Source organism: Panthera tigris, chromosome B4 (assembly GCF_018350195.1).
Source record: "Panthera tigris isolate Pti1 chromosome B4, P.tigris_Pti1_mat1.1, whole genome shotgun sequence".
NCBI classification, from domain to species: domain Eukaryota; kingdom Metazoa; phylum Chordata; class Mammalia; order Carnivora; family Felidae; genus Panthera; species Panthera tigris.
The window spans coordinates 130,218,924-130,229,356 of NC_056666.1; positions in this window are offsets into that span (position 1 = coordinate 130,218,924).

Below are 10,433 nucleotides of genomic sequence, written 5' to 3' on the forward strand. Positions count from 1 at the left end.
CTGCCTCCCAGGGGGACAGAAGGAGTATAGAACCTGGGCCCCATCCTACTTCTACAGTCAACTTCACAATTCAGAGAGGCACCACCCAGAGCAGTCGTGGGCCCTCGTGCAACTCCCAGAGGCCTCTCAGGGGACCACTAGCTGCCAGCACGGTGCTAGAGGAGACCACTTGGGGACACCAGCGGGGACGGTGGCCCCAAGTCCAGAACAGCTGCCCTGCCCTGGGGCTTCAGTGGGATGACATCACCCTCCAGTCCTGACCCTGCCTCTTACGGTGTGATCTTGGGCTGGCCAGGTGGCCTCGGCTTCCTCACCTAGAAAGTTATTTTATTTTTTTAAGTTTATCTATTTATTTTGAGAGAAAGAGAGAGAGCATGAGCAGGGAAGGGGCAAAGAGAGAGAGAGAGAGGGAGAGAGAGAATCCCAATCTGGCTCCGTGCTGTCAGTGCGGAGCCCAACACGGGGCTCGACCCCGCGAATCGTGAGATGATGGCCTGAGCCGGAACCAAGAGTCGGACTCGGACCAACTGAGCCACCCCAGGCGCTCCTAAGAAGTCGTTTTAAAGATTTCTACTTCACAGGATTGCCACGGGGCTAAACGAGAGGACATATGGGTTGGGCTTCACATACAGACTCTGGCACATCAGAGGAGCTCGGCTATTATGATTCTGTAATTAATAGCTAATGGCTGGCATTTCACTGAGTGTTTTCCATGCTTCGGGCCATTGTGAGGCCCCTCACCTACATCATTAGATTCACTGTGAGGTGTTCAGGGGCCTTCACAGGGCAGAAGCTCCGCAGACAACCCTCCTCTCCAGTGAGCACAGGACAGCCCCCAACCTCGGTGTCCCCAGCTGCGGCAGGAGGGGCTGGGAGCCATGGCCTTCCAGCTCAATGTCCAGAGATCTCTGGGTCTTGGTTTCTCCCTCTGCTGCTCCTCCCTGCCCTGGCCACCCACCTGTCAGCTGGAGGTTCCAGGGGCCTGCCTGTAGACTCACATGCCCTTCTCCCCTGCAGATATCTAGAGCCCTCCCAGCCCCGCCCTCCCCAGCCTTCAGGCCCCAGGTCACGGTCAGCCCAGCCCCCAGGAGTTGATTTGCAAAGAGGATAAGGGATTGCTCACCAGAGTCTGTCCGTTTCCTGGCAAAAGGCAGACAACCAACCCACTAGTTTTCAATATCCAGATTTCGGGGCACCTGGGTGGCTCAGTAGGTTAAGCGTCTGACTCTCGATTTGGGCTCAGGTCGTGATCTCACGGTTTGTGAATGTGAGCCCCCCCCCCCCAGTCTCATGCTAACAGTGCAGAGCCTGCTTGGGATTCTCTCTCTCTCCCTCTCTCTCTGCCCCTTGCCCGTTCATGCTTGCTCTCTCTCAAAATAAATAAATAAACTTAAAAAAAATGTTTAAATGGCTACAATGGAAATTTTATGTTATACATGTTATACATGAGTTGCTACAATTTTTAAAAATTAATAATATACTGGGGCGCCTGGGTGGCTCGGTCGGTTAAGCGGTCGACTTCGGCTCAGGTCATGATCTCGCGGTCCGTGAGTTCGAGCCCCGCGTCGGGCTCTGTGCTGACAGCTCAGAGCCTGGAGCCTGTTTCAGATTCTGTGTCTCCCTCTCTCTGACCCTCCCCCGTTCATGCTCTGTCTCTGTCTCAAAAATAAATAAACATTAAAAAATAAATAAATAAAAATTAATAATATACCAAAAAACATTGAACCGTACACTTGTTTTTAATCTTAGAGACAGAGCATGAGAGTGGGGGAGAAGGGCAGAAGGAGAGAGGAAGAGAGAGAATCTTAAGCAGGCCCCACATGCAGCACGGGGCCCAACACTGAGCTCGATCCCACAACCCTGGGATCGTGACCTGAGCTGACATCAAGACTGGGACACTCGGGGCGCCTGGGTGGCTCAGTCGATTGAGCATCTGACTTCAGCTCAGGTCACGATCTCGCGGTCTGTGAGTTCAAGCCCCTCGTCGGGCTCTGGGCTGACGGCTCAGAGCCTGGAGCCTGCTTCGGATTCTGTGTCTTCCTCTCTCTCTGCCCCTCCCCCGTTCATGCTCTGTCTCTCTCTGTCTCAAAAATAAATAAACGTTAAAAAAAAAATTTTTTTTAAAAAAAGAATGGGACACTCAACCAACTGAGCCACCCAGGCACCCCTTGAACTGTACATTTTAAATGGCTGAGTCATAGGGTATGTGAATTATATATCGATAGAGCTATTTTTTTTAAGATTTTATTTTTAAGTAACCTCTACATCCAACGTGGGGCTCAAACTCACGACCCCGAGATCAAGAGTCACATGCTCCACGAACCGAGCCAGCAGAGTGCCCCACAATTGAGTTATTTTAAAATCAGAGCTTCCCTGGACTTCATAATGGCAACTTATTTAATTTATTTGCCTCCTAAGGCCCCACCTGGAGTCTGAGCTCCAGCCACAGGGCACAGCCACTGTGTTTTTAGGAGGTTGTGGAAGGGGGGGGGCTAACCTCTCTCCAGGAGAGAAAGAATTTGCCTCCTCCTGCTGGCCACTAAAAGAACAATCTAAATTAGCAAGAGGGGCACCTGGGTGGCTCAGTCAGTTGAATGTCCAATTTCGACTCAGGTCACGATCTCGCAGTTTGTGGGTTTGAGCCCCAGGTCGGGCTCTACGATGACAGCTCAGAGCCTGGAGCCTGCTTCGGATTTTGTGTCCCACCCCCCCCCCTCCTTCCCCATTCATGCTCTCTCTCTCTCTTTCTCAAAAATAAACATTAAAAAAAATTTTTTAATTACCAAGAAAAATAGCTTGTCAATTGTTAAGCGTCTATCTCAGAAAAATGAAAAATTAAGACATACGTGTGATTGAAAAAACACTTCATAGGGGCGCCCAGGTAGCTCGGTCCCTTAAGCATCTGACTCTTGATTTCGGTCTTGACATTGAGCCCCGAGTTAGGGTCTGTGCTCAGGGTAAAACCCGCTTAAGAGTCTCTCTCTCCCTCTCCCTCTGTCCCTCCCCCGACTCGTGCGTTTTCTCTCTCTCTCAAAAATAAAAATAAATAAATAAAATACTTCATAGAGCTTGAGAGGGTTGTGCAGGGAAAAGTGAGTCTTCCTCCTACCCAAGTTCCCACAACCACCCAGAGGAGGATACCATTCTCCTACTTCCTTCCAGAAATATGTTCCATGCCTCTCAGGTGAAAGCCTGCCATACATACTGTCCCACACTTTGGTTTTATTCTCTTAACAATATATCTTGGAGATTGTTCCGTGTAACTAAATTTCTTTTTTCTCTTTAATTTTTTTCGATGTTTATTTATTTTTGAGAGAGAGAAAGAGAGAGAGAGAGAGAGAGAGAGAGAGAGAGAGAGTGCAAGCAGGGGAGGGGCAGAGAGAGAGGGAGACACAGAATCTGAAGCAGGCTCCAGGCTCTGAGCCGTCAGCACAGAGCCCAACGCGGGGCTCAAACTCACGGACCGTGAGATCATGACCTGAGCCGAAGTTGGCCGCCCAACGGACTGAGCCACCCGGGCACCCCTAGTGGGTTATAATTATAATGCTCACAGTCACTTCTAGGAAGAGTTAGGTGATTGCTAGCTGTCCTAGTATAGACAACGGTTTCCAGAAACACTCCTATCACCCATACCCACGCTCCAGATTCAGCTGGTGTCCTGACACAAAGGGGCAGGGAAAGAGGTCCTATCACCACTCACCACGATATGAACTCTTGGCACCCAATGTGGGAAGAAGGTGGACAATAGAAGAGAACCCAGGTCTGCATTGTGCAGAGCCAGAAGCGAGTGTATGGGAAACTCTTCCAATTTTCAGATGGGTGGAATCACAAGGGGGGGGTGGATTCAGTTCCCGCCGATGCCTGGTTACAAGAGACCTCGGCACCATTGGGAGGACAGTCGACCACACAGCATATGTAACTGTAAATGTGCCACGCACGATTTTCTTCTTTGCTGGGAATCCCGCGGAACAGAATGGATCAGAACACCTCTGTCGTAGGACACACGCCTGTAGCAGCGCAGACTGCGAGCGTCTGTGTGTCATGCCAGACGTTTTCTATAGCAGGACACATTTTGTTCTGACAAAATTTTGCAGCTCCCGATGAAACAGCACAGAAAATTTGGCCTCCCCAAATGTGACAATATTAAAAATTTAAGACTTGAAGGCGGGGGGCGCTGGCTGGCTTAGTCGGCAGAGCATACGACTCTTGATCTAGGAGTTGTAAGTTCGAGCCCCACATTGGGTGTAGAGATTCCTTTTTTAAAAACTCTTTTGGGACACCTGGGTGGCTCAGTCGGTTGAGTGTCTGACTTCAGCTCAGGTCATGATCTCGGGGTTCGTGGGTTCGAGCCCCACCTTGGGCTCGCTGCTGTCAGCACAGAGCCCTTCGGATCCTCTGTCCCCCCTCTCTGCCCCTCCCCTGCTTGCACTCTCTCTCAAAAATTAACATTAAAAATTTTTTTAATTTAAAAAAACTTTGAGATTTATGTGACATTACCAATAACAGATTATAAAGCTGGGAAATCTTTCTTTAGATTTCTTTAACGTTTATTTATTTTTCAGAGAGACAGAGTGCGAGCTGCCAGGGAGGGGCAGAGAGAGAGGGAGACACAGAATCCGAAGCAGGCTCCGGGCTCTGAGCTGTCAGCACAGAGCCTGATGCGGGGCTTGACCCACAAACCATGAGATCATGGCCCAAGCGGAAGTCAGACGCTTAACCGACTGAGCCACCCAGGCGCCCTGAGAAAAACTTTTCTAACATAATAAAATGAAAAACTTTTTTTCGATCAAACATGCTGGAAGCCTGACCTTACTTTCTCCTTATAGAAAATATAATAAAGTTACTGCTCTCTGAAGAGGATGCAGCCCAAATTGTAGAAAAGAAAAAGAAAAAAAAGTATTACATGGAATGTCAGGCAGTTAAGAAAAAATGTCTTATTGCTCTGGCTTTACGATTATGGTATTTGTCAGCTTTTTAAAGTTTGTCATTTATAAGAATGTGTTTTTTCAGTCTCAATGAATACCTAATTTTATGTTCTTTTATTTTAGTGAGGTCTCCAAATTTTTATAAACTTCAGGCTCCATAAAACTCGAGTTCACCCTGTCCTGATGTAACTTGCATTGCTTACTTTGGGTATCTGTCCCAGAAAGAAAGGAAGGAAGAGAAGAGAAGAGAAGAGAAGAGAAGAGAAGAGAAGAGAAAAAAGAAAAAGAAAAAGCCTGGATTAGATAAATGACCTCAGAGACTTCTTCCAGCTCCAGAATTCTCTCTGTGGGAAATGTGCCCTGCCCCCCTCCTCCCAACAGCTGCGACTCCAACAGAAAGACAAGGAAGTCCTGTCTTGGAGCTTATCCGAGTCTTTCCTGCTGTACTTGGAGTCCATTTCCGGCAGGGAGACAAAAACACGGGTGTGCAGAGCTCCGGAGGGAGAGGTGAAGACAGATACCTTGAAGGTCCAAGCTTTGGGGGGAAGGAAAGGACAAACGGATAGGACCCAAACCCTAAATGTAGAGAACTGCTATAACAGCCTCTCCCGATATAACAGCAATAGTTACCATTTAGAGCTTTCTTTAATTTAGCATTTATTGAGTGCCTACGGTACGTTAGGTGTGGTACATGTAATCTCTAATCCTCCGCCAGCCAGGACTTGAGGTGAAGTGACTTGCCCGAAGTCGCCCGGCTCTGCTCTCTCTGCCCTGCACACCCTTCCCTCCAGCCAAGTCCTACTTCCCACATAACTGTCTTCTCTTGGGGAGGAAATTCCTGCTCCTACTTTGGTTTCCTGTTCACGGGCACCTCCTCTCTCTCACCCCTCAGTTCACCACCAGGATAATTGGTCTTGCCCTCCCCTGCAGCACTTAGAATATACCCCCAGAGGATGTTGATAGTGCGGGCTCACAGCTCCCTGGTGCATTGTCTTCTTGGCCTCACCCCGCTTGAAATTCTATTGTTCATTTCTGGGTTTATCAGTTTAGTAGAATGTAAATTCCACCAGGGCGCATGAATGAACGCTACGCATCCATCCATCAGCAATTAACAAAGGGCTATATTTGCATATTGCCTTCCGATTGGTGAATCCCTTCGTTTCTAGTTTCCTCCCAGCCAGTAGGGTGAGGGTCAGAGGGTCGGCATCTGTGGCCACACTTCCTGTAAACCAGCTCTTCCTACCCACTGGAAAAGGGTGCGGGTGGGGGTTGGGGAACCACCCTTCATTCCCCAGCCTTTCCTTCCTCCCTACCCCTGGGGTTGGCACACAATCTAGTCACTGGAAAGGGTGACTTCACTTGGTACATCTAAGAACCAGAGCGGGGAAAGGTTGATGTTACAACGAGCTGGGGCAGAGGGAGGCCAGGAACCAGGGTCCTACTATGCTGCAGAGATCGGCCACATTGTGGGGTCAGACCTTTGGGGTGAGTCTGTGTAACACCATCTCGGATCTGGGGATCCTTGGGGATCTAGATCGGGCAGGTGCAGGAGGGCTCAGGGAGCAAGGGGTGGACTGTACACAGAGTAAAGCTCAGGGTATGGGCTGCAAATTCCTGGGCCACCCCCCACCCCCAGCGAGTCCAAGCTGAATACGAGGTTGTCCAGAAGCCTGTGTTCTTAATCAGCTCCCTGGGGGATTTTGACACAGTAGTCACCTCAGAGAAAATCAGCAGAGAGGCGCCTGGGTGGCTCAGTGGGTTAAGCATCCGCCTTCGGCTGAGGTCATGATCTGGCGGTTTGTGAGTTCGAGCCCCGTGTTGGGCTCCGTGATGACAGCTCAGAGCCTGGAGCCTGCTTTGGATTCTGTGTCTATATCTCTCGCTCTGCCCCTCCCCTGCTTGCTCTCTTTCTTTCTCTCTCTCAAAAATAAATAAACATAAAAAAAAAAAAAAAGGAATCAAACAGAAGTTGGTGGCAGCACCCCATTAACTTGCGGCCTCAGTCAAGATTTTCTTTAACCTCTCTGGGCCTCAGTTTCCTCCTCTGTAAAACGGGGAGACTAATCCCCACCTCAAAGATATATAGACATGTAAAAGTCAGGGCACACAAGAGGTGAGTCGATGACTAGTAGCAAATTATCTTTGTCATGGAATCAAAGCAAAGACAGTGAAACAAACTGTCACACAGGAGATGCTCATCCGCTGGCCAACCCCCCCAGGACATGGAAAAGTTCAATGAACAAGTTCCTTGCCCTGGTGGCCTCAGGCCTCTCCCTCTACACACTAGAAATGACCCAGTCCTCCATGAACCACATCTTATGTTTACTGACCTACTGTTTCAGGCAATCCAGATTTTCTGGGAAAGCTTTAATCGCAAACAACCAATTAGATCATTTTCCATAATATAGGCTTTATATTTGCACCAAATTTATCTTTTCTTCCAGCTAAAAGGTCATTCTTTTTCATAAAGATAATTTACTAAATGTACAGGGAAACAGAGCTGAATTTTAATACTTTATGAGGCTTTTCACTGGTGTAAATTCATACATCAGTGCAATCATCTTCCTTATACCACGTGGCCTAGTACTGATTCAGGAAATATGAGCCCGTATCCCTTGTCCTTTTCACATACATAAGAGGTTGAATGCTATATGTTGCCTGTACCCTATCAGCTTTCTGATTCTTGCTTTCTCCTCGGTCAGCAGTAGAACCTGGAATCGTGATTCCTGGAGCTAAGCACAGACTTTGGGCGCAGAGACTCAAGCTTCCATTCAAATTCCGACTCTGCTGTGCTTAGCTGGAAGACCTCAGGACCTTTGCACTTGCTGTTCTCTTGGACACCCTTCCTACAGCTAGGTCCTTCTCAGCTAAAACATGAACTCATCAGAAAGGTCAGCCTGGCCTCTCCATACACGGTCTCCACTCCTCACATCAGCTCATTTCAGTACTTTTATAATTAATTCACCATATTCTGTTTGCTTTTGTGTTTTCTGTCCTTTGAAGGCAAGGGCTTGGTCTTACGTAGGCTCTTGTGATGGAGGCTGTGTGGGCATATTGGCCAGTCACGTCCATACACGGGGCCTCAGAAATCTCATCTGTAAAAGAGGGATAAAAATCCCCAGGCCTGAGGTCTGTGTGAGGATTACAGGACACAATGACACCTGCGGTTCTTTGTGCCTCCGCCCCCAGAGGTCAGCCAGGAAGGGAGACGGATGTGATCCCGGATCTGGCTGGAGTCACAAGGGCTAGAAACAAGGCCATGTCTCAGCTTGTTCCTGGACCTCCTACAGTTCCCCCAAGAAACGATTGGGTACCCTCCTACTTGCCCTCCAAGGTCTCTCCCATTTCCTCTTTCTTCCCTGCCCCACCCATCCTCACCAGGCTTTCCAGGGTTGGAAGGGGTTTTCCTGGGAAGGAGATGAGGCATGAAGCCTTTGGAGGTCAGCATGGGTTGGTTCATTACAGGTGCTTCAGGGAGAGCCCTGCTTTACTTGTCATCTCCCCTCCCCCACCCCTGAGCCCAGGGTTCCCAAGGCACCCAGAGCAAGGCATGGAAACGGAAACTGCTTTCAAAGGCCAAATTCCTGCATTCCCTGTCTCCTGTGCTGGCCCCCCTTCTTTTCACCATCCTCAGGCTTTCTTCCTCCTGCACCTCCTACTATGACCTCCAGTCTCAGCCAGATCCTACCTGCGGTGGCCACAGCTCCTGGGTCTCCCTCACCAAGCCCTATTCTTTGGGACCCACTGCGGTACAGCCTAGAGCTTTCCTTAAGAGCACGGCCTGACTCCCCCCAGCCCCCCACACATGTACTTTGCAATGTGGGACACATTCCTGCACCCCCCCATCCATGAAACTTATGAATAATAGTTCCTACTCATTCATTTCTTCAATCCATATCTGTGTGGATATGTGCCACAATTCTTTTAAGCTTTGGAGATACGTCGGTGAACCAAACAGATGAAATTCCTTGCTCTCCTGGAGCTTACATTCTGGTGGGGGAAGACACACACACACACACACACACACACACACACACTGAAAAAAAAAGAAAATAATAATAAAAAATATAATAGAAACATTCAGCAAGGAAAGTGGTTGGGTGGGGAGCATGTGTTGGGGGGTTCACTTGGCAGACACAATTTCTTTGAATTCTCACAAGCACGTTTCAGTGGAGAAGCCTGAGATCTAGAGAAGCTAGGTGATTTGTCCAAGGTCATGCAGTTTGAAAAGCAGTGAAGTCAGAATTTGAATCTAGGTCAAACCCATGGTATCTTTAAAAAGTGATTCCTGACAATGTATATGCCTCTGAATCGGTGCGGTAAATACAGTTGCCTTTTATTTCTGGGACAATTCTTTCAGTAATAAACAAACAGAAGAGATCTAAGTACACATTACGTTACAGCTTTTATTGAGGAATGCAATAAACACACATATCATTTTCCTGTATAATTTTAATGGCCTGCGGGAGAGAATTTTAGAAAAGCATCTCAGTCGGCTGAATGATGAGTTTAGGGAAAAAACTGACTCAGCACAAACCCCTCATCCCCCCAGATGAGGTCACTGCAGTTGGGCAAGGTGACTCGAGGTCGTTCACCAAGGCGATCACCAAGCCGAACCGGCTACACCAGATTCCCCTGTCTTTGCCGCTTTAACAGTACGGGGCACTTGGTGGCTCCAGAGGGCGCTATAGACTGGTTCCCCAGAGGACCGCCAGGGGGCGATAGACTGCAACCGACCTAGGTGAGCCGGGGACCGACTCCCACTGGGAGTGACGTCATCTGGCGATCCCGGGCCGCGGATGCGAAAGTCAGATGAGGGAGATTTCTGATGAAGGGAGAAACGGCAAGAGAAAAGACACCGAGGCTAGGACGTCGGTCCATTCGGCCTTCCCTGATTTCGGATTCCCACTGTTGCCGCCTGGACAGCTCTAAAACAAAAGCCTGACTGTCGCCACCCATGACACACTGTTAAGGACATCAACATAGCTTACAGAAAAAAAAATCTAAACACAGACCTGCATGATCTTGCCGCGGCCTAATTCCAGGTCAACGTCCCCTGGAGCCCTATTGAAATACTTTCAGTTCTCTAAATTCATCACATTCTCTCTACCCTTTGAACCCTGAAACCTATGGTTCACTCCACCTGAAATACTGTTCGCACCAGGTTTACGGAGAACTACGTCTGTCTTTCAGCTACATGTCACCTCTGGGACATCTTCCCAGACAAGAGCCCCTCCCTCATCCCCTCTACCCCTCAACTTCAGTTTGGAGTCGGAGGCCCCTTCTGAGTTGCCACCACCGTATAGGCTTCCCCTATCACACTGTAATGAATATCCGGCCTTGCCTTTCTCCTCCAGCGCCCGTCACAGAGCAAAGCAAACGTAGTGTTCATTAAACGATCGCAGAATCAAAGCAGAGATAGCACGGGGTTTAGGCTCTGCCATTCGTGTGACCTCACACTATCTGGCTCGTGGGTTTGTTGGGGGGGGGGTAAATACACTAATGCAT